Source organism: Pan troglodytes, chromosome 7 (assembly GCF_028858775.2).
Source record: "Pan troglodytes isolate AG18354 chromosome 7, NHGRI_mPanTro3-v2.0_pri, whole genome shotgun sequence".
Lineage (NCBI taxonomy): Eukaryota > Metazoa > Chordata > Mammalia > Primates > Hominidae > Pan > Pan troglodytes.
This window is the reverse complement of record NC_072405.2, coordinates 57,208,919-57,233,149: the sequence shown is the minus strand read 5'-3', so window position 1 is coordinate 57,233,149 and position 24,231 is coordinate 57,208,919. Positions and strand designations below refer to the sequence as shown.

At 42.2% G+C, this 24,231-nt stretch overlaps 2 long non-coding RNA genes across 2 annotated transcripts in view; one reads left to right on the top strand and one right to left on the bottom strand.

Moving 5' to 3' along the window:
* Positions 1-20,068, bottom strand: part of LOC104007594 (uncharacterized) — a 39,543-nt gene extending 19,475 nt beyond the window's left edge. Inside the window, exon 1 of the long non-coding RNA XR_001720166.3 lies at positions 19,831-20,068. This is a non-coding gene — a long non-coding RNA (uncharacterized LOC104007594). The remainder of the gene's footprint in view (positions 1-19,830) is intronic.
* Positions 20,069-20,116: 48 nt separating this feature from the next.
* Positions 20,117-23,159, top strand: LOC129135705 (uncharacterized). Its single transcript, XR_010159539.1, has 3 exons — positions 20,117-20,303; positions 21,334-22,765; positions 22,903-23,159. It is a non-coding gene; the product is annotated as an uncharacterized LOC129135705 (long non-coding RNA).
* The last annotated feature ends 1,072 nt before the right edge of the window (positions 23,160-24,231 follow it).

Below are 24,231 nucleotides of genomic sequence, written 5' to 3'. Positions count from 1 at the left end.
TACAATTTTCTTTTATCATCTTTTCCAGTTTTTACATATAACTCCTAAAACTTGAAGATTAATATTGGAATCCTGTGGTAGAAAGGGCCTACAACTGTGACACAGAGGTCTCGTAGTAAAGCACTTACCGGAGGCAAATCCATACATGGCTCTCCATCGCTGGTCATATGGCCTTCAAGGGTTGTGAGCACTTTCCCCGGAATCACACTTTACAAAGTTCCCACACTTTGTAGGGAACATAGAGGCCTTCCATGTAGAGAAATATACGTATTTAGTTATGGTGTTACAAAGAGGCAGTCTTCAAAAGGAAACAGGATTTCAGGTCTTATAATACGTTAGAATCAACTAGTGATTACAAATTGCATTCCTTATTTAACAAACCTTATTAAGCTCCTTGCTCTTCTATGGAAGGTGTGCAGGCCCCCACGTCCCAAGGTCAAGGTGGGTCCTTTGTACTTGAAAGCCTGAGGGTCGCCCCCTCCAGCAGCCTAATCCTAACCAGCGCGAGATGATTACTCATGGCCATCCACAGATGTGCAGCTACTAAAACTTTACCCAGTGATGAACTGCCGGCCTATCCCCAACTTCGTTGTTTACCGTGAGAAGAAAAAAAGCAATAAAAAATAGTCTTAAGTGGATCTCCCACACTATTGATAGCCTGAGGCACTGGGGAACTTTAGGATTAAAGGCTCATTCTTCCAGCATGGTAGAAAAAGAAACAAATAGTAGCTAGAGTAAAGTACTGTCATTTTAATCAACATCTTCAGTACAAGAAAAAAAAATCAGTTCAGGAACTATTTGAAGACGATGTTAATCTTTTGGCTCATGAAAGGAAATATGTGTTCTGTGGCTGCTCTGCTGAGAAGGGTGTGTGTGTTATGTTAATATGGTAGAAAAGTATTGCTGCAAAGAGCTAATATAAATTTGCAAGACTTAAGCTTGAAATAATAGATTTCAAATGTCCCTCAAAGAAAAATTCATTAAGAATGAGAAACAAATTTTTCAAGCCATTATTAATTACAAAACAAATGTAGTAACGGTGCTTTCTGTGTGTGTGACCCAAATCAACACGGTGTTTGTAGGTTTTGCACACAATTAGATGTCTTTGCATGCCAGGCCTACAACCCTGTGGGAGAAAACCACAGGTGAGTTGTGAAGACCCAAGACTCTGAGACCCTGGGCCCAGCCTGGGCCGCGTGCTGCCACCCTCTTGCTTCGTCTGCCTGTTGCGCTCATTTGTAAGTAATCGTCTAAATGATTTTATGTATCTTGCTGGCTATAGGTCCTTAAAATGATGCTGAGAAGTGAAGATGAGAGTGAAGATGGTAAAGGAAGCTTCTGGAATAGGAGGGGGCAAGCCCAGAGGAAGAGGTGGAAGGGCAGGTATGCCACCTGAAAACCCCACGGATCCTTCACTTGTCTCCAGACAAAACGGAAACATACAATTCATCAGCAACGCGTAGCCCAGAAAGTACTGCACCTGATCAGATAAGAAGCGTGCTTTGGCTGGGTGCGGTGGCTCAGGCCTGTAATCCCAGCACTTTGGGAGGCCGAGGCAGGTGGATCACCTGAGGTCAGGAGTTCCAGACCAGCCTGGCCAACATAGAGAAACCACGTCTCTACAAAAAATACAAAAATTAGCCAGGTGTGGTGGTGGGTGCCTGTAGTCCCAGCTACTTGGGAGGCTGAGACAGGAGAATCACTTGAACCCAGGAGGCGGAGGTTGCAGTGAGCTGAGATCGCACCTCTGCCCTCCAGCCAGGGCAACAAGAGTGATACTCCATCACACACACACACAAAAAAAAACAGAAGCATGTTTCAAGGTATTCAATTTTCTTTAAAAATATTCCAATCTATTATACCCCACCCCAAAAGGGAACTTTGAATTTTACTCCTGATTTATTTTGGATTCAGCATGGTTTCTATGCCTGCCCCAGCCCCAGCCCTCACTATGCCACTGAGGGAAAAGTGTGTCTGTAATGAAAGCAGTGTGTTCAGCCCTCATCCTGTACTTCCTCAGATCTCACCTGAAGCCAAAGCATCCAAGGGCAAGGCTGGAAACCCAAGCTTACTATGTTTAACCCACACAGTTTGGCTTTTGCCTCTTACTTTTTTATACTGTGGACTCAGCTAGGATTGAAGTGTCCATTTTAACAGCAAATATCTTTCTTTCTTAGTGATTTAAATCAGTTGACTATACCTTGCTTAAATCCAGTTTCTCACAAAATAGAATAAACAGCAAATGGTTTTATGATTATAGCAAATGATTCTTAGAAATTTTCCCTTTGATAAATATTGTTTCTACCTATGTAGACATAATATGGTGATTTGGAGAGTGACATTAGCTTAGGATCAAATAGGATTCCATGACTGAGAACAGAAGGAAGATTCTTTCTTTCTTTTCTTTTTTCTTTTCTTTTCTTTTCTTTTCCTTTCTTTCATGGAGTTTTACTTTTGTTGCCCAGGCTGGAGTGCAGTGACATGATCTCGGCTCACTGCAACCTCCACTTCCAAGGTTCAAGTGATTCTCCTGCCTCAGCCTCCCAAGTAGCTGGGATTTCTGGTGCCCGCCACCATGCCCGGCTATCTTTTTGTATTTTTAGTAGAGACAGGGTTTCACCATATTGGCCAGACTGGTCTCAAACTCCTGACCTCAGGTGATCCGCCTGCCTCAGCCTCCCGAAGTGCTGGGATTACAGGCATGAGACACTATGCCCGGACAAAGGAAGATGTTTTCTTAAGTTTCACACTGGCACTTGACCTTTTATGAATTCACGGAGTCTCGGGTCCCAAATAAATTGTTTGGCTCTTTTCCTAGGCTTTGTTAAGACTTCTGAAGTATTATCTTAAGAATCTTCCATCTCTAAAAAAAAATTAAACAAATAAATAAATAAAAATTAGCTAGGAATGGTGGTGCATGACTGTGGTCCCAACTACTCAGGTCACTGAGAGGGGAGGATGGCTTGAGCACAGGAGGTTGAAGCTGCAGAGAGCTATGATCACACCATTGTACTCCAGCCTAAGCAACAGAGCAAGATCATCTCTAAAAAAAAAATTTTTTTTCACTTAACAATTCAGGATATCTCTGGCAACACAGTGCATGTCAGTCTATTACAAAAGGAAAATGTGTAGCTGTTACAGGGATGTAACAACAGCAGGGATAATGTAATGATAAAAGGGGGGTGTTGCTAGCACTAGATAAGATGAGATTGCAGGGGAAAGCTTGCCTCCAGCCTCCACTTCCCGCAAGGTCCAGACAGTTTCTGTAGAGTCACAGCCATCCGTGTACCATCTGGAGAACAAGGTGAGCCCTTCTCTCACAGATCACGGGATGTGGCCACTCGCTGGAGACTGATGCTCGTCGCTCTGATTGGTCTTCGGTTTAGGTTAACGCTCATCTTAGAAAGAGCATCTGTTGATTTAAATTCCACACATGCTGCTATCACAAAATGAGCGGAAAAATGTTTCTCTCAAAAGTCGTGTTAGCCAAGATGGTTTGCGTATTAATTCTGGAACTCTCTACACCTATTTTAACTGTCTGCAAGTAACCCTGTGCCCAACTTGCTAATCAATTTTTTGGACTGTTAGCCTTATAGACCAAAGATAAAGTACAGTGCCTTCTTTGGAGAGTACAGTCTCCTGGATAGCCTTGGTGGATTTCCCTTAAAATGGCTGGACGACCTTAAGGGAGGTGCATATGTAAAATGCTTGGCTGTCAGGTATTAGCATGATTGTCCTTGCATTTTCCTAACCCGACTGCATGTCCAGTGATATCTGGCCCTTGGCGTTGTGGTTCACAGGAGCCACTTGTAACAACTGGAAGGTGTCTTATGCAAACCAAGCTCTAGCTCGAAACAGAGGTCAATGAAATCAGTGGATACCTCTTGTCTGGCTTCTCCTTTCCAATAACCGAGGAGGCCTTACCCTGCCATACAAGCTCCAGAGTCAGCTCTTTCCTCCCCTAGTTGGTGCAAACAGGACCAGAGGCACAAAGATAGAAGCAGCACAGCACGGGAACACCAGCAGAGACCTGCAGGAGGTCACGGATGCAGGCCTGGTTCCCAGGCAGAGCCTGGGATGCCAAGCTGTAGCCTGGAATTTTTACAGCTGAGTTTTAAACCCCTGACACTGAGAGTTTATAATGGAAATGCTGCCAGACCTTTAACTATAGCGACGCCACTATAATATTTATAAGTACCTCATACTCTTTCCAAACACATGTGCTCATTACTGATGTCTCTGCTTCTGCCTCACTTCTGGGGGAAACTCTCTGTATAAACAAAACAGATTGGCTTGCTTATGCTTTCAAACGCTAATTGCTCTCTGTCTCTATCTGCTAGAAGAAAGCCAGCCCCAGGCCAAGCGATGCAGCCAGTCCACTGAGCTTTGTGTAGCTGCGGTACCCATAATGCAGACTTCCTTTCTCACTCTCCCCACTGGAGTTAGTCAATCTGCACATCCTTTAGTATTTTCTTCTAATTATTCCCTTCAGTTATGCACCTGAGGGAGGCCTGGCTGGCGGATTGGAGACAACCCGTGAACCCACTACATCTGACAGGTTCTGACCATTAGGCACGCTCTAAGTAAACAGGGGACAAGGGGCTGCACATCAGTGAAAGGCCACTTGGAGTGCTGACAGCTTATCTGGTCCAACATAAGTAGGATTCCAGGGAAACTGATTGCTTAATAGTGATGAGGAATGACAAGGATTTCCTAACTCTTCGACGAACCCCACAGCAATTGTATGTCTAGAAACAAAGTCATGCTGAGCCACTGAGCTATGAGACACATGGCCTGCAGGTGAAAAGGAGACAAAGGAGATGCATCCCCCTCTGAACTGATGGTCTGGGAAGCCAGCATCCTCATCGCCACTCAGGTCACCAGATGCCCACCTCTCCAGGGTGGAATGCAGAACAGCACTGGGGACACTCACCAGACGCCCACCTCTGCAGGGTGGAATGCAGAGCAGCACTGTGGACACTCACGCTGCCACCGGCTTTGGTGCCCAGCCCTCAGAATATTCCTGGAGCTAAATACAGACTCTCCTGTGGTCTAATGCCCTCAGACGTTCAACCACAAGTGAATCAGGAATGGGAAGTAAAGATGTGTAGACAGTAATTTCAGTGCTGAATTCCAAGGTCATGAAAAGAAGCAAGTGAGGAATGTACCTTCAGCCAATTCATCGGGCCCCTGGGCACCCCAGGGATACAGCCGGTGTGTAGCCAAGGCTATGGGAGCATCATCACACACACCCATGCCAGACCAGGCCACATGGCAAGATGATGCATTCAGGCTGTGCCAGATAGCAGAACTGCAGCTTACATTCACCAGTTAAGTGCTGTTGGGGTTTCAGATGAGAAACCCAATGTGGATGGTTTCTCTTGACAAGCCACAGACACGTGGAACTACAGGAACACACAGGAATTAACTTATTCAGGGGACATCCTTCCAGAGTAAGCTATCCAAGCAGGTGATATGCAGTGAACTGAGGTGAAAGGGCTCCCTAACAGTACCAGTGCTATTATACACAGAAGACACCATCCAGCACGTTGACCAGCTGAGCACCTGACAGGAAGTAAGTTAAGTAAGTGATGGGAGGTAAGAACTTAGGTATCTTGAGTGAAGAGACTGCTGCAGGTATAGTGTCTGGGGCATTTTGCCCTTGAAGTAAAGCAGCGGGGCTTTGGGGACCAGCCAACAAAAAGTTGCAAACAATGCTGGTCACTCAGTGGTGATGTCTGCACACTGACACTGCTGGAGAACTATGTGGCCAGTGGCCTCATTATCAAATGAGAGGAAATTGTATTGAGGGATGATCAGACCATTAATATCAATATCACATTGGTGTTTTTAGTGTTGAATAAATGGAATTAGCTGGGCTGGCATTTCAGTATTAGGCTACAGACAGAGATAACTATGCAACAATATCACCTACTCAAGATTGCTCACAGAACCACATGTATCCATTCTGTATCACTGACCCTTTCTTCCTGGAAATCTCTGGCATTATCAGAACCATGAACTAATTCAGTTACTATTATTTGTTGAGCAATTACTGGGTCTCATATATAAGAGCACTCTTAATGAGAACAAAATGGGCCTTTGCCACTGAATGGAAAGGCAATAATACAGTAATTTGATAGAGAGCCTCCTACAGAAAATGTAACATGGAGAGAACACTTATAAATATGTCTGGTCACAAGGAAAGATCATACCTTCCTTGAAGATATGATCCACACAAGAAATGTGTGAAGAAACATCAATTTCTTCTCTTTATTTCTACTTGGAGGCAACAAAGGTATAAAGGAACTCAGGCAATCACTCACCTTCCAGGAAAACCACCAAGACCTCCTGAGTGGAGTCTGACCTCTGGATTTCAGAGCCCCAGTGACACCAAGCTGAGGAGGGGGTTAGGGGCCTGTGGACACTCACATTAGCCTGGAGTATGTGGGGTGGGGTATTTGTGGGGGTCAGGCCCTGCCACAAATCTGGTAGCTGTGTTTGCATGCTGGAGCCTCCACACCTGCCCTGGGACAGAGCTGTCCCTACAGTCCCCACAAAGTCTAATTTAAGCTCTGTGTTTTGCAACTAGTCTATATTTGAATAGTTGATTTCAGATAACCCTTGAAAACAGGAAGCAAATGCTATAATTTTAAAGAACGATTTGGCAATCAACCTATGAAGAATAACAATCCTAGATTTTTAAGTGTGGGAAGAAATATCCTCAGAAATTTAATGTTAAAACTTTTCTATATCTTCCTGCAGTTTGTCAGCATTTACTGTGGCAGACATAGGAGAAAGAGTAAAGATTTAAAGTTGCCTAAGCTAATAAATAATTGAAAGAGTCCATAGTCCCTCTTCTCAAGAAAGGCAACACGATGAGGAATCACTTTATTCCAATCTCAAAACCTTTTCAGATAAGGAAAACAGAAGGGAGCATTTTGCAAAGACAGAATCTAGAGCTAATGTAATCATCATGTTGAATATGAAAGAAAAAAACATTAAAATAAAGGAGAACACGTTAGTGTCTTTCCCTTGAAAACACTGCCATCATGGCAGAGAAGTCATGAAGTGCAGAGGCTGCATTTACAGGGAGCCTGACTTCCAGCAAGGGAGCCTCCTGAGTGAGACAAGACCACCTGCTCCAAGCAGGAGCTCACCCTTCAGGCCACACCTGTCCAGTGGTGTCCAACAGCACAGCAGCTCAGGGTGAGGAAAGCCAGACAGGTGAACTCAAGAAATCCTGTTCAAGTGTGTAGGTACCAAATTCAAACATGTTACATAAACTCTATTAATATCTGAGCTAAACAAATAATGAGCTGGTGGAAATCTAGCCGACACACTTGTGAACTTCTCCTCCTTCCCATACCACACATGAAATGTGCGTTACCTGCCCCAGGCCAAAGGCCTCGCCTCCGTAAGGAGCTACTGATGTACTTGGGCAGCCTCCCCTGCTGTGCAGTCTTCAGACCTGACACCTGACACCTGGCCTCAGTCGTGCCGAGGAACACAGGCACACACACAACCACGCACAACAGCAAAGAGAGGTCTTTGTTTCTAAAAAGAAACATGCTATCCTGAAATCTCTCTCTGGGGAATTACATCAAGTCGGCTGAGGAGCAGATCTGGGGAATGAGGAGCCCCAGATGCAAAATTTGAATAGAATCCTTTTCTGAACATAGCTGGTGATATGATAAGCATATACTAAAAACATGTCCACTTAACTTCGAGCTTCGCTAAGACCTCTTCCCCCACTTCTGTTCGAATGACACACTTCAATCCAGCAGTCAGGTGCCAGCCTTCGCAAGACTTGCTAACATTGAGATAAACTTCACAAAAGATGCATCTCCTTCCCTGTAAAGGTTGAAAGAGGAATTATCCTAGGTGGGTGTGGTGGCCCATGCCTCTAATCCCAAGTACTGGGGAGGCTGAGGTGGGAAAATTACTTTACGCCAGGAGTTCAAGGCTGTAGTGAGCTATGATCACACCACTACATGCCAGCCTGGGCATCTCTTAAAAAAAAATTAGATTATGCTAAAGATGGAAAGGAGTTACCCAGAAGAGTGAGCCTCTCCCCTGCCTCTCCTTCTCTTCAGCACTCTTAGAAGGACTCTTCCAGCTCATAGCAGAGCCAAGGTTCTTCTAGTGGCCATGTAGCTGCATGAAGAAACAGCCCCAAAACAACTCTCTTAAACAAATAAACACTCCAGTGCTTGCACTTTATGTTCCCAATCTCTGCCACCATTAATCACATTCAGAGTTTGTCTTTAAGAGCCTGCAGTGAAGGAGTGAGAGGTGGGAGGAAAGGAAGGAAAATAAACTCCTGAGCCCAGTTAGATCCGAGAGGCACAGGGAAGATGGAAACCCGCCTCGCCTGCCAAAAGGGACTTCTGGATGCCGGTGAGAGGTGCCCACGATGGAAACAAGGGGACGGTTTCAAACAGAAACCAACAGAGAGCCCGGAGACAGCACTGTCATTTCAGCATCACCCGAACGTCAGTAGGAAACCCAGGATGGGGCTGACAGCGCCTCATCCACATATGTATATGGCTACTGTTGAGGAAAAAACTCTGGGAAACACAAATTTGAGTTGGTTAAGGCCGCATCCAAAGAGACACGAATCTTGACTTCAGGGATGCAAGAATGAGGAGGAGGTCTCATGCCCAGGCCTCCCCAGCCTTACATTGCCTGCTTATCAAGTCTGAATCGGATGGGGAGAGGAGTCTGTTGTTCCATCGTCTCCCCCAGCTGGGAGCGGAACAAGGAGTCAACAAAAACCCTTCAGCTTTTTATCTGCTGTTTGTGATCATTTCCTTTCCATTTTTCAAAACTCCAAACTCCCTTCAGACCCTAAATAACTTCATCATCATTTTCACATTTGCAAATGAAACATTCTGTTCCAAAGAAATCTAAGTGAGTGTGAGGTCACTGGGTTGCCCGGGGCCATCTTCCACATTGCAGTGCTGGGAGACCATCCTGCAGGGAGCCAGGCTGGGCACCATTGTGTATTTTTTGTGTATCCTGCTCATGACACTGAATGTTCCTGATTTATAGCAGTTAGTGAAACAATGGAACATTCTTCTTTTGCCTTTGTTGTTGTTATTGTTCGAAAAACTACTAATTGCTTTTTGGCTGAAAACTGTCTTGCTGGGTGTCAGAGAACACAATTCAAGTGATGAAAGCTAACTGAGTTGTTGTATGTTTGATGCACCAATAAGATCTGCAAACCAAAGGTTAACATGGGCCAACGGGTTTATCACCAACTTATAGATATCCTCAGCTTAATCAAAGATGCATCTACTAGCTCAAACCCTTCCCAGAATCCCACCCATTGTTAGGCAAGAGAACAAGAAAATAGTCGTTTAAACAAACATCTTCTTGCCTAGACCTTTGATATAGAATTTCAGCCTTACCCCAATAATAAAATCACCCTTAGAAACTGGCTGTGTGCTTTACTGATTTAGTGATCTCTTCCCCATGAAACCAAAGTGACTGAAATTCATCATCCTGATAGATCTCACTTCAAAGTTCTATCCCTCTGTACACTGAGCCTTGAGTGTGTATCCTCCTGGGAATATTTGTAAGTTGACGCCATAACAGAGAATCAAACCAAAGTGAACTGAACAGTTAATAGAAAAAGGTTCGTTGTTACAATACATCAGAGTTATGGAAACAGCACTTCTGTAGCCTGGAGTAAGGTTCACTACATACGATTTACTGGCTTTAATCGGGGGGGGGGGCAGTTTACAATGTTCTAATATAGTTTTCAATTATGTTCTATAATGTTCTAGTAGAATTTTTCTTGTGTAAACCCACATTGAAATCCTAAATTATCTTTATACTGGTCAAGGACAGAAGCTCAGGGGTTTCTGGACACATTACACATGCACTAATCAAAAGACAACTATGTGCTCCAGAGAACATTATTATGTTTTCTGATGTGCCTTTGATGTAAATGAAATGTAAGCTCAAGAGGCCTCAGCTGTGGAGTACTGTAGACATCCAAAGGGCCAGGGGCTTCATATAATCTTACGTTGCGTCTTCAGGCTGTGAATAACATACATTCTCTCTGATGTCATATCCACAGCAGTTAACAGCAACTTCTATGTAGATAATGTTCTGTGAGTACAAACCTGGCCATGAGATGTGCTTTCAGTTTTGCATATGGAAAGACTCAGCTGTCAGACATGGCTAAGATTTCAAGATCAAAATTAAGCAATGGGCCATGGGATGCAAAGAGGAAAAAAGCTGAGCAAGATGTTGGGGGAAGAATGGGAATGGGGTGTATTTTGACTGAATGAGTATGGATTTGCTTATTGGATCATGCCACACCACTTTCCCTAAGTGTGCACTGAAAAGTTGGCTACAAGTATATGTGAGATGTGAGTATTCTGTAGCTTAAAAAAAATCTCCCTGAGACTGTACTTGTTGAAACTTTCTGGACAATCATTCAAATTTTAAATTTAGGTTTAATTTCAGTAAATTGTATTACAAAAAATAAAGATGTTAGATAACTGGGATTTTTGGTGACCTAGCTAGACTCCAGGTTTTTAGCCATCCATCAAAATGTTATGCACTACATGAGGTAAAGTGCAAGATCTTATGGTGTGGCTTCTAATCATATTGGAAGTAATTTCACTTCACACATTCCTTCTCATTCTTCAATTTAAAAAAAAATACATGTGAACCTGATAAGAAAGTAACTGCCATATACTAAATCATGGTTTCTGAAAATGGAGGTTAGACAGATTACTGTAAATTTCTGAATCTCTTGTAATTGTATAGGAAACTTTGTGTTTGTGTTGTAGTGTGCATATGTGAATTTTCCTAGAGAGAAGGGACTGTTCCTCCCTTAGCTATCCAAGGGTCACCTTGCCTTAAAAAGAGTAAGAGCCCATTAACCCTTTCCTTTTACTATAACCATTTCAATACATGATGTTTCTATTCTGTCTATTCACTTACTTATTATCCAACTAATATTTATGGATTGTGTGGAGTGAAAAGAGTCACAAAGTCGGTAAATTTAAAAGGAGACCTTTATTTCTGAGGCAGTTACAACATGCAGGCAAGAAGCAAAGTCTCAGGCTAAACTAGAGAACCTTGCTTCAGGGAGAAGGAAGAAGAGACAGGTAAATATGCTAAATGGGGCAGCAGGGTGTACATATTTAACAGGATATGAGAAAAGTTTATGAATATTCATGAAGAAGACCCATGCATGACTCTGGGCAGCCAGCTGATCTAAGCCAAGGGGTCTTTGAGCCTTTCATTCCCTCAAGCTGGCTTTTGAGAAAATCTAGTTGTGATTAGTAAGGGGAAGGGGGCTGGAAGCAAATGGGATGTGACCAGACTCCCATCCCACCATGGCCAGTGATATGGTTTGGCTCTGTGTCCCCACCCAAATGTCATATGGAATTGTAATTCCCCATGTTGAGGGAGAGACCTGGTGGGAGATGAATGGATCATTGGGGCGGATTTTCCCCTTGCTGTCCTCCTGGTAGTAAGTGAGTTCTCACAAGAGCTGATAGTTTAAAGTGTGTGGCACCTCCCCCTTTGCTCTCTCTCTCCTGCCACCCTGTAAAGATGTGCTTGCTTCCCCGTCACCCTTCTGCCATGAATGTAAGTTTTCTGAGGCCTCCCAGTCATGCTTCCTGTACAGCCTGTGGAACTGTGAGTCAATTAAACCTCTTTTCTTCATGAATTACCCAGTCTCAGGTAGTTCTTTATAGCAGTGTGAAAATGAACTAATACAGCCAGGAACTTACAATTTGGGGGTCTTTTAGCCAAAGGAGGGCCTGTTAATCTGCCAGAGGGGTTAAGGACTTTCATTTCAGCCTCAAGTGGCTATATAGGATCCACTGGTAGGTAAGACACATATATCCCTTGTCTTAGGGGTTCTTTGGGCTAATTTGGAAGTGCAGATGGAAAGAAATACTATGGAAGAACTTCCATTTACTAAGCAAACAGATGGGACTTTCTACCTCAGACCAGGGTAGCAGGGAAGGATTCCTGAGCAATATCTGATGGTCTCAAACTATTAAAGCTACTATCCTTAATGATCCACAAATAATCCTATCTTCAACCCCTTCAGGTTGGCTCCTCAGTCCTTTTGACAAAACCCCAGGAGGCTTTGCAAGTATTCTTGATTTATTGAATGGCAAGATGTTCTGGTCTTATCTTGCACATTTCCTGCCCCAGACCTGGAATTAGCCATCCTCAAAGGGGCACTGGCAATGATATTTATTTACCAGGCTCTGTCGCCCAGGCTGGAGTGCAATGGCATGATCTCGACTCACTGCAACCTCCACCTCCTGGGTTCAAGCCATTCTCCTGCCTCAGTCTCCTAAGTAGCTGGGACTACAGGCATACACCACCATGCCTGGCTAATTTTTGTATTTTTAGTACAGACAGAGTTTCACCATGTTGACCAGGCTGGTCTCAAACTCCTGACCTCAAGTGATCTGCCTGCCTTGGCCTCCCAAAGTGCTGCGATTACAGGCATGAGCTGCCGCACCCAGTCAGCAATGATATTTAGATACCACAGTCTAGATGCTAGGGATTCAAAACTCAATATTTTAAAATCACAAGAGGAAACTCAACCTCTGTACATGGGAGTTTTAATTTCCAAAATCTTAGAGTCAGATAAAGATGGTGTTATAGGATGCAGCATGAAATAACAGGAAGGAAGTGGATGGATGTAAATCCACACTTAAAGTCCATCAGCTTCAGATCCCTCAGCCTCTTAGGCTGACTCCACATGTCCAAATGGAGACACCATTACCTCCTTTAGGATCATACTTGGGATTAAATGAGGAGATGTCACTACAGCAGCAGGCACTTCTTATATGACTCAATATACCATATTTCATTAAACATGAAAGACCATAGATTATGAAATGCCCTTCGACTTCCATGGCCTGGCATTGCTATTAGAATAAAGGCCTTGCCCTGACCATCCCCCTAGAGCCCCGTGTGGCCACCCAGCACCTTCAGTGTCACATCCCAGAACCCTTCTGATGGTCTGGGGTCCAGCCTCCCTGGCCACTCCCAGCTCCAGACCTCTGCACAGGCTGTTCTCTCTGCTGCAAGCATTCTTCCTAGGGGTCACTCCTCTCCTTGTTCAGATTTCACTTAAAATCACTCTATCTAGCACGGAAAAGAAAGTGTTTTTTTGTTTTTATCCCCTCTGAATGTGGGCCTCTAAACCCATGATATAAGAGATTGTTTTTTAACTTGGTTACCAGATAATTTCTTTCCACATTCATCTAAATATAATACTCTGACTGAAGTCTCTGTTTAGAACTTAAAAATTTAAAAAGTCAAATTTTGTATAAATGCCTGTTAGAAAGTGCCAACTACCTGAGTGTTCTAAAGCCCTTTCTTTAAAGCATTATCAATTACATCAATGAAATATCATTTTTATCATAGCAGTGGAAATTTCAGAAACCAAGATTATTTATTTTCCCAAATTTTGATAACAGCATTAGGCCATTTTTTAAACAATGATGAAAGCAATTATAAAATGTTCTTATGGAAGTTAATCTAAGCCATCTCTAAAATGGTCACAAATCTTGCAAGCTCCAGAACTGTATGTCACAGGGAGCAAATACTGAATCCCCTCCTTATTAGCTGTGGGTCCAAGGGAAAACTATTTAGCCTATCTGGACATCAGTTTTCTCTGCTAAAAACTGAGTATAACAATAATTCTTATCTTATAAAATTGTCATAAGGATTAAGTAAAACAATGCAGGCAAGGCAAATAGAACATTGCCCAGGACTTCTGCATCCAACCAAGAGGGAATAACAGGCCGATTTACCCTCGTGGCTGAAACAGCAAAGATCCACACAAAACATGTGAAAGAAAAATTCTAAGACACATCAGACAACAAAGAACGTTAGCCCCTGAGGGACAGGGAACAAACCAGGGGAGCCCTGATACTGCCCAGCTGACTGCCTTGAGAGAGTTCTGGCCACAACATGTAAAGGGGAAACCCAGGCAGAGAGCCGGCAGACACCTGAGTTGAGAAGAGGAAGCTGAGATTTTGCGTAGACCAAGAAGGCTAGCATTGGCAGAGCTGGAGAGGAGAGGGAACTAAAGAAATACACAGACGGTCTCGCTCATGTGTTTAATTGAGGACTGATCAGTGCAGCATGGCTGGGCAAAATGCCCTCTGAAAGAAACAGAGGTAAGAGTACCCTACTCCCACATGGGCTGGGAATAGTGTCTATCCCCACCAGCCAGAATGGAAAAAACCACAACTCACCAGGAATTGGACCAAGTACTCAAAATGGTATTAATTCCATAGTAGGAAACAATTATCCCTAAACTGAGCACTATCTGGCCCCACCTAAAACTTAAAAGCAATACCCAAAGGAATCAAACTGTTTCCAAGTAATTCAACTGCATTGAAGAACAAAGCTCAGAATATTATAGGAGTTTAAAATATCCAGTCTCCAACAAGATAAAATTCACAATGTCTGGCATCTAATTAAAAATTGTCAGTCACACAAAGAAGCAGGAAAAATCTAAAATGATGAGCAAAATCAATAAATCAAAACCAACAACTGACATATATGTTAAAATTAGCTAACAAGGACACTAAAACAGTTACAATAACCATATTCCATATGTTCAAAAAGTTAAGTGGAGATATGGAAGATATTTTAAAAGACCCAAATTAAATTTCTAGACATGAAAACTACAATGTCTGAGATAAAAATGTACTCAATGGGATTAATGGCAGGACAGACATTGTTGAAGAAAATATTAATGAACTTGAAAACAGGAACAGAAACTATTCAAAACAAAACTGAGGGAAAAGAGTTTTAAAATAGTTAACAGAGCATCACTGAGCTGTGGGACAACTTCAAAAGGTTCACCTGTAAGTAAGTGGAGTTCTAAGAGAAGGTGATAGAATAGAAAAAGTATTTGAAGAAATATCTGGAAAAAAATCCAGATTTAATGAAAACTATAAATTTACATGCAGATTCAAGAAGCACAACAAAACTCAAGGCAAAAAATGAAGAAACTAGAGCAAGACATATTATCATCAAATTGCTCAAAATCACTGATAAAGAGAAAATTCTTTAAAGCAGCCAGAGAAAAAGAGAAACATTTTATAAAGGAGCAAAGATAAGTATGATAGCAGGCTTCTCGCTAGAAGCAATACAAGCAAGAAGACAGTGGAATGACATCTTTAAAATACTGAAACAAAAAACTGTTAATATAGAATCCTACACCCAGAAAAGGAAAAAAAATAAAAACTTTCAAAGATGAAGGTGAAATAAAGATGTTTTAAGACCTACAAAAGCTGAAATAATTCATCGCCAGCGGATTTACACTACAAGAAATGATAAAATGAAGTTTTTAAGGTATTCACTTCATCAAGAGAACATTATAGTCCTAATTATTTGTGGACTTAGTAACAGAGTTTCACATTATATGAAACAAAAACTAATAGAGCTGCAAGGTGATTCATAAAAGAAAAAAAACTAATAAGCTGGACCTCATCAGCATTTAAAGCCTTTCCCTTGTGAAAAGCACTGTTAAGAGAATAACAAGTAAAGCCACAGACTCGGAGAAAATATTTTCAAAATACATATTTGATAAAGGACTTGTATCCAAAGTATACAAAGAACTCTTAAAACTCATCAATAAGTAAATGAAAACCCCAGTTTTAAAATGGGCAAAAGAACTGAACATTTCACCAAAGAAGATATTCAGATGACAAATAAATATCGAAAAGCTATTCAACATCATCTTTTGGGAAATGCAAATTAAAGCAACAATCACCACACACATAATAAAATGTTCTAAACACAAAAAAGACTAACAATACCAATTTTTGGTGAGGATGTGGACCAAAAAAAACTTCAATTAATTACTGGTGGGAATGCAAATGATACAGCCACTATAAAAGACAGTTTGGCAGTTTCTTGTAAATTAAACAGTCTTATTACCCAATCTAGCAATTATGCTTCTGTTCACCCTCCAAAAATGTGTGCACACATGTTTTAGAAGCTTTATCCATAATTGCCAAAAATTGGAAGCAACTAAGATGTTCTTTAGCAGGTGAATGGATAAATTGTAGTACAAACACCCAATGGAATCGTATTCATTGATGAAAAGAAGTGAATATCAATCCCCACAACAAACAACACTAGTGAAACTTAAGTGCATATTACTGACTGAAAAAAGCCAGTCTGAAAATGCTTCATGATTCCATTTACCTGATGATATAGTTTGGCTGTGTTCCCACCTAAATCTCATCCTGAATTGTAGCTCCCGTAATTCCCACACACGTTGTGGGAGGGACCCACTGGGAGATAATTGAATCATGTAAGCAATTTTCCCCATACTATTCTCATGATAGTGAATAAGTCTCACGAGATCTGATGGTTTTATAAGGGGAAAACTCTTTCACTTGGCTCTCATTTTTCTCTCATGTCTGTTGCCATGTAAGATGTGCCTTTTGCCCTCCGCCACGATTGTGAGGCCTCTCCAGTTACGTGGAACTGTGGGTCCATTAAACCTCTTTTTCTGTAAAAATTATACAATCTGCTATATGTCTTTATCAGCAGCGTGAAAACAGACTAATAAACCTGACATTGTGGAAAAGGCAACCGTATAGATTGGAAAAACAAATTAGTGGTTTCAGGTGGTTTGCAGAGGATTGGGGTGGGTGTTGGAAGGTAAAGTACAGGAATATTTTTAGGTGGAAAGAGTATTCTGTGTGATACTGTAAGTGTTGGCTCAATGGTCCTACTCATTTTTCAAAATCATGGAAGTTTAGAGCACAGAGTGAACATTCATGTATGCAATTCTTTTTTTTTTTTTTCTTTTTTTGAGACAGAGTTTCACTCTTTTTGCCCAGGCTGGAGTGTGCAATGGCACAATCTCGGCTCACTGCAACCTCTGCATCCCAAGTTCAAGTTCAAGCGACTCTCCTGCCTCAACCTCCCAAGTAGCTGGGATCACAGGCACCTGCCACCATGCCCGGCTAATTTTTTGTATTTTTAGTAGAGACTGGGTTTCACCATGTTGGCCAGGATGGTCTCTATCTCTGACTTCGTGATCCACCCGCCTCGGCCTCCCAAAGTGCTGGGATTACAGGCATAAGCCACCGCACCCGGCCGCAATTCTTTAAAAACATTTTTAGGGTATCTGGGGCTCCCAGGATGAAATGTAGAATCATGACAGGGTGACAAAAGAATCTAACTACTTGATACATCTACAAAGCAATTTCATTGAGGTTCATCAGTGAAACAGTTGGAGGAAAAAGTGGTGGTCACCTAAGTTACTTTAGAAATGAATGGGGACTGTAAGACTAAAGGTAGAAGAAACTGTCTATAGACTATACTCTAGCTGTTAAGGCTGCCTCCCATGTGAGCAAGGGTTAACAATTCTAATGTTGCTGTTCATGTACACTGGACAATTAAGTAAATGGATGGCAGACGGTAGGAGTAGGTTCCAAACTGCAGGGTCAAGAGGCTATAGACAAGCAAAGGGGAAGGCAGTATGTTCTACATGGTAATGGTGAGAGTTGGAGACATCAATATGAACTCATATTTAGCTTAATATAGATGCAGGTTGTTTCATATAGAAATATTTATACATAGGTGTTTAAATATGTTAGCATATACACCCATATTTCCTTACTCTGTAACTGAGAGAGTTTAGAAGCAATGACATCCCACTAGCACCGTGCACACCTAGCAACCAGACCTTGGTTTTAAATGCTGTTCTCCAATAAAAGAAACCAGAGTTCTTTGGGGAGATGGCTGATTCTAGGTGTGAGGTAAGAAATACACAGTATAAGCCAGGAATACCTTGTGTTGCCAGAAGGTCAGGAAGTACAAAATACAACAACAAAAAACCCACAGTGATGGACTATGACAGGGGGATACCAGCACTAACAGAAAGAGCTCCCAAACATCAGAGCAATTTGAGCAACAAAATAAATACCCCCAAATGTAAAGCAAATATCCATGATTCCCTAATGATACAAATCAAGGATTGACTATATAAATACATGGAAAACGATAGACAGATCTCTAATACAGAAGAATTCTAAGTAATTTATGTAGATACCGACTCCTTACACAGGTGGGCATAACTCCCCACGTGTTAAGTGTGGCTGCACAGAGGGACTTCCCTCCAAAGAGTACAGCATGGAAAAGCTGGGGGAAGTAACTTTGCAAGGGAGAAACCTGGCAAACACTTCCTCAGCCAGGTGATCAAGGTTAACATCAGAAGTGATGTCATGTTGAGAATATGTGCCCTTGATCTGATGTGATGAGAATGGTACTTTACCTCCAAGCTCTCTGCCCCCAAGATCCATAACACCAGTCTAATCATGAGAAAAACAGTCCTCAAAACTGCCAATGTTATCTAACAAGGGAAGTCTGAGAAACCATCAGTGAAGAGCAGCCTCAAAGACAAGGCAAGTGAATGCAATGTGGGGTTCCAGATGGGATGCCAGGATAGAAAAGAGACGTGAAACTAAGGAGATCTAAACCAAGTATCAATTTTCAGTGAGTAATATGTAGGTGTTGGATTATCCATCGTGACAGATGTGACCAATAGGGGAAGCTAGGTGCAGGGGATGCAGGCATCATCCGTGCTCTCTTGGCAACTTTTCTATAAATTTAAACTCTTCTAAAATAAAAAAGTATATTAAACTAATGATTATCTTTTAAAGATCATGCTGAGCATATTATTTATGTATTGCCACTCTTTTCAAGTGTCTGTTTTACTGTCAGTGAGACTCTCACACTGAAGTCTTGACTCTGTTGAGAAGAGGTTGTACCCTAATGATCAACCCAGCGGCAGACACAGATTCTGAAGGACCCTCAGCTTGTACAGTTTTAGAGACTGCACATTTTTCGAAAATGAAAATATAGTGTTATACACACAAAGTTAAGTTAGGAGCCTTGGGAGAGCCTCACTTTCAGCAGAAGGACCCGGATGCTGTACTTCCTCAGCTTCAGGGTCCTCATCTCTGGATCAGCTTGGGAAAACATTTCTTACCCTCCTTTAGCAGTCAGTTCACAGGGTTAGGAAATTTACCGTTTCTGAGAATTGAGTATAAGTTGCGGGAATTTCGCCCAGGCAGACTTATAGATCCTACAAAAGGGGAATAAGTTGTCTGAAAATACAGCAGGCAAGAACGCAGGCTGAAGACTAGAACAAGAGGCAACACGCTCGTTCAAATCCGTCATCCTGCAAAAATCATCCCCGGAGGTAACCCGAGGACCATCTGACAAAAATGTTACCCTTACGGTTGGCTTGTGTCAGAATTCTGGGACCTAAAAAATCGCTAATAACATTTCCCATAGCTCTCTAGGAGAAGTGGAATACTTTCATATCCTGATGAAGCATCTCTGGGTGTCAAGCAGGGCTTTGGGAGTTGTGGGAAATGAAGACGAGCCCAGCTCAGTCCCAGGCGCACCCCCGACAGCCTCGCAGGTCTAAACACGCGTGTCGGGCCCGCGCCTCCTGCGCTCGCCCCGCTGAGCCTGCAGAGCCGCTGTGGGCCGCCCGGTCAGAGCGCACGGGTAATTAGCTGCAGGTAAGCCCGGTGCCCAGCATGTTGGAGCAGGTTGGCATCCTATGTTTAAGATGCACCTGTTTACGATTAGCCGCAATAGGTTCCACAGCCCACGCCTCATTTCTTGGAGGGAAGGAAGAACTTGTTTGAGCAGTGATCACAACCTTTTCTCCCTTCCAGTTCCGTGTGCCGTTTCAAACTCGTTCACCTGGTCTGCTTTTAATGTTCTTTTTCTCCAAATCTGCTGTAAATTGATTTATGTAAACTGCTAGGTAAAACTCACGAAATAATTCTTTCTTCACTGTGATAGGACGACGCAGCCTCCCAAGAATATGTTGATGCCAAAACTTCACATCTGTCCTGGACTGTGGACCCCAGAAGTCGTGCAGAGCTGTTGCAGGAGTCTCACAGACCACCCAAGGGGGCACCTCAGCGGTGGCAGACCCACCTTAAGGAGTGAGAGCTAAGCTAGAGACAGAACGTGTCTGCCCTCCAGAATTTCCTCATGGTTCCAGAGAGGGTAAAACGTTCTCAGAACTCCTCCAGTTAAAGACCTGCTCCCATAGCAACCCAACCTAGGGCGATCTCTGCAGATCCATACAAACCTACCGAGATCTCAGGTTCAGTGCTTGTACTGAGCAAGGGCGTCAGGAAACAGCTGGCCTGTCTCCTTTCTCTCCCCTCAGCCGTCCTGTCACTGTCCCCGGACAGCCTATCCGTTCCAGGTTCTCTGCCCCACACTGATTAAGTTCCAAGGTACTCAGATGGGAGTTTGCCATGTTGGCCAATGCTGGGGGATTGTGGGCAGATGAAGGAAAAGATGATGGATCATAAGGCCTTTTTAGATCCCTGAAATTAGTCACCTGATTCAACAATAGCAATAAGTCCTAAAATTTCATGGAGCAGCAGAGTCATTTGGAAAACTGTCACAGAAAGGCAGTTGCCCAGAGATTCTGCTTGATTGATGTTGGAGCTGGGCTGTGTGCCTTTACAATTCTAACTATACCTGAATTTGAGCATCACTGATTTACAGGTCAGCCAACTCTATCAGGTTTTCCTATGTACCAAGACCCTATGGCATAGGGAATGTACATGGAATTTCTGAGCTTACTTCTCATTCTAGTTACATTCCACTAGGGCCCAACAGTTCATCTACTCAACACATATTTATTGAATGCTTACTGGAATATCAGGGAATATATATATATATATATATATGTATGTATGTATGTTTTATATACATGTTTATGTGTGTATATATATATATGAACTTGTTTGAGCAGTAATTGCAACCTTTTCTCTCTTCCAGTTCCGTGTGCCATTTCAAACTCATTCACCTGGTCTGCTTTTAATGTTCTTTTTCTCCAAGTCTGCTGTAGATATACACACACACACACACACATATATATACACATACATATACACACACACATTATATATGTTGTATGTATTATATATAACATATGTATTACCTGATGTGTCTCAAAATATAAGTTGCTTGCAATTATAGGAAAATGGTTTTCAGTTTTCCACATGACTCTGCAATTCCAAAAACTAAAATACCTCCATGTACAACTATTTTGAAGAAATTATAAGTCACCCCTAAGTTTATTGACAAAAGGAAAAAAAGAGCTTACATCTCAAAATCATATTTATTAAGAACTCAAGGGATACAGAGTATAAAATAATGTACAACTAACTAATATTCATTGAATCCTAGATTTAAGATATTTCCATTTTCTTTTACCAAGGATTTTTTTCTTTCCTCATTTTTTTCATTTCTCAGGTGAACTGCAAAGATTTCTGTTTTTCTTTAACAAGAGGAAGGATCTTGATTAATTATGTAATACTGTATTTCCTGAATATGGGCACTGTCTTTTACATATCTAAGAAAATAAAGCTAGAGAGAATTCCAATGCAGAGTGTAGGAAGCTCTGCTGAAGTCTGTTCTGAGGTGTCTCTTAGCTGATGAAAGGATTTTCCTCTGTTCTGGCTGAAGGCATGGCATTCTTCTAGACTTGCATATTCATCACATTCACCCAAGACTTCCTTTGCTGGTGCCGATCGCAGTGTACATGGAAGGCTCCTGTCTTTGGTGAGAGTTTACTCCAGGCTGTCTCGGCTGCCTCCTGCAGACTTTGTGACTGTTCCGAGGGCTTTAGCTCTGGATTTCTGTGACTCTTTCAGACAGATTCCTTTTATCTCCATTTTGCTCCAAGTTTTGAAATGCCTGTGCCACTTGGGTTATTTCACAGATGCTCAGTGAAGAAGATGGAAAAGGGAATTCAAAAATACAATCTGACCCAAAGTGAAATTGTCAGCTTTTAAAGAAAGAAAGGTGATTCGATGTGCTGTGTGGCATAAACAGAAGTTGAACATGATGTGGGGCATCTTGAATTTGTTGATCTTAAGCACAAACTGTCCCAAACTGACAATGAGCATCCAGAGACTGAGGTTGCCCCATGAATGCTCTGTGATGACCGAAAGCTCCACTTCAGTGCTCTCCAATAGGGAGCCACTCGTCACATCAGCTACTGAGCACTTGAGATGTGGCCAATGTGACTGAGGAACTCAATTGTCAGTATTATTTGATATGAATTAATTTGTCTGTAAATTGCCATCTGCAGCTAGTGACCATCCTATTGTATGGCGAAGCTCTAGATCTGGTCTAGAAGGAGTCTGAGGTCCTGTGAAACAGTTGGCACTACATCAGAATAAAGCATCCTGTCTAGGATATCCTCAGAGTCAGCACCAGCAGCTCAGTTCCACCCCAGCCACTGTGGAGGTGACACGGTGGTGAGCGGCATGTGACCCCTCTTTTTCCTGAGGACAGGAAAGCCCAGCTGTGTGGCTTCCTTGCCTCACCTGAGCAGAACGTGGAAGGTGGATCCCCCACTGTCTCTACTGGGGACCATCAGCCAGAAAAATTACCCATGCTGGAGAGAATTGGAGTTAAGTCAATCTGGAAGTTATTTTCTACTTATCTATCTAAGAGATTCAAAAACTAGTGTTTCCTCGAGAATGGTGTCATCAAGCACAAGATAATGAGGAAGATTGCCTAATTCAGGAAAAAATATGGAGAGATAAAACCCCACATTGCAATCACATGTAATTGGGTGAAAGCAAAGGCTCCTATTCTCTGCTGATCCACCGACAGATCTCTCCTTTAGATGCTCTGCTTACATTACCTCATTTAAAACCTGCTACAGTAAAATAAGGTACCATGTATGTAGTAAGCATTTACTAAATGCCAGGTACATTGCTAAATGCTTTCTGTGAATAAACTTACTTTTAATTTTCACAACAAACCTAGAAAGTAGTTAATAACTTGGTTTTTTTGTTTGTTTGTTTACAGATGAGGAAACAAGCTAAAAAGCGTAAGTTGGATTCAAGCCAAACAGGTCTAGTTGCAAAGCCACTAAGAACTCCATCACTTACAATCTTCTACTTTTATTGTCTTAGCCTTATATTCACAGAATCTTTTGCCTAACTAAATGAATAGTAACCTATATTCTTGCAACAGCTATAGATATGGATAGATGTAGATCTAGATATATAGCATGCTCATGCTTATGAAAATCTGATTTTAAAATAATAAACATACAAATGGGGGCAAAGGTTTGGAATGACAATTAATTCCTGACTTCATAAAATGCTTCATCACAGGGTTTCACATAGAGGATGCCCAATATCCTATATTCTCTCTCCTTTGGGAAAATTTTTTAAAAATAAATAAATGCCGGGGCTGGGCACAGTGGCTCACGCCTGTAATCCCAGCACTTTGGGAGGCCGAGGCAGGTGGATCACCTGAGATCAGGAGTTCAAGACCACCCTGGCTAACATGGTGAAACCCTGTCTCTACTAAAATACAAAAATTGGCCTGTAATTCCAGCTACCAGGGAAGCTGGGGCAGGAGAATCACTTGAACCCGGGAAGTGGAGGTTGCAGTGAGCCGTGGTTGCTCCACTGCACGCCAGCCTAGGCAACAGAGTGAGACTCTGTCTCAAAATAAATAAATAAAATAAAATAAAATAAGTAAATGTTGGAGAACATACTGACGGAATAGGATGGGTTCTTAATAGATTCTATGGAATTTTTTGGTTATTTCTCCACCATTTTAGAAAAGCTTGTGCCAGTTCTTGATGACAAAGGACACGTGCTTACAACCGATTCTGTGTCTGATGGTCCGGCCCAAGCCTTTCAGGTTGCTCATTTGTGTACACACACTTTCAAATCCCTCCTTCACTCTGCTACTAATTGCTACTACTAGAGTCAGCCTGTCTCCCTACTGATATGGGAGGAATTCTGAATTTCTTTTCATTGCCACAGTTTATTACAACACCTGAGATAGAGCAGGCACCGAATAAATGTTTTGTGAATAAACAAATTTATAGACAATAAGTTAATAGATATAAAATACATTTTAAATTATGACCGACCATAAAGCCAAGCCTGGACAGTTCAGGTGAACGTTCCCGTCCACGTTTCTTTCCAGTGTCTTTCAGGTTGTGCAGGAGAGTCAGAGTTGGTGTGGAGCACGCATCTCCCGGCATGTTTAGCTTAGTTCATGGCCTCAGCGTCATTTCCACACTAGCCTTGCCCTTTGAATAATGACCAGGTGAATACCGGGCCATGTGCAGTTGTTCTTTTCCAGTTCCTTAATTAAGGCTAGGTTAATATTAGT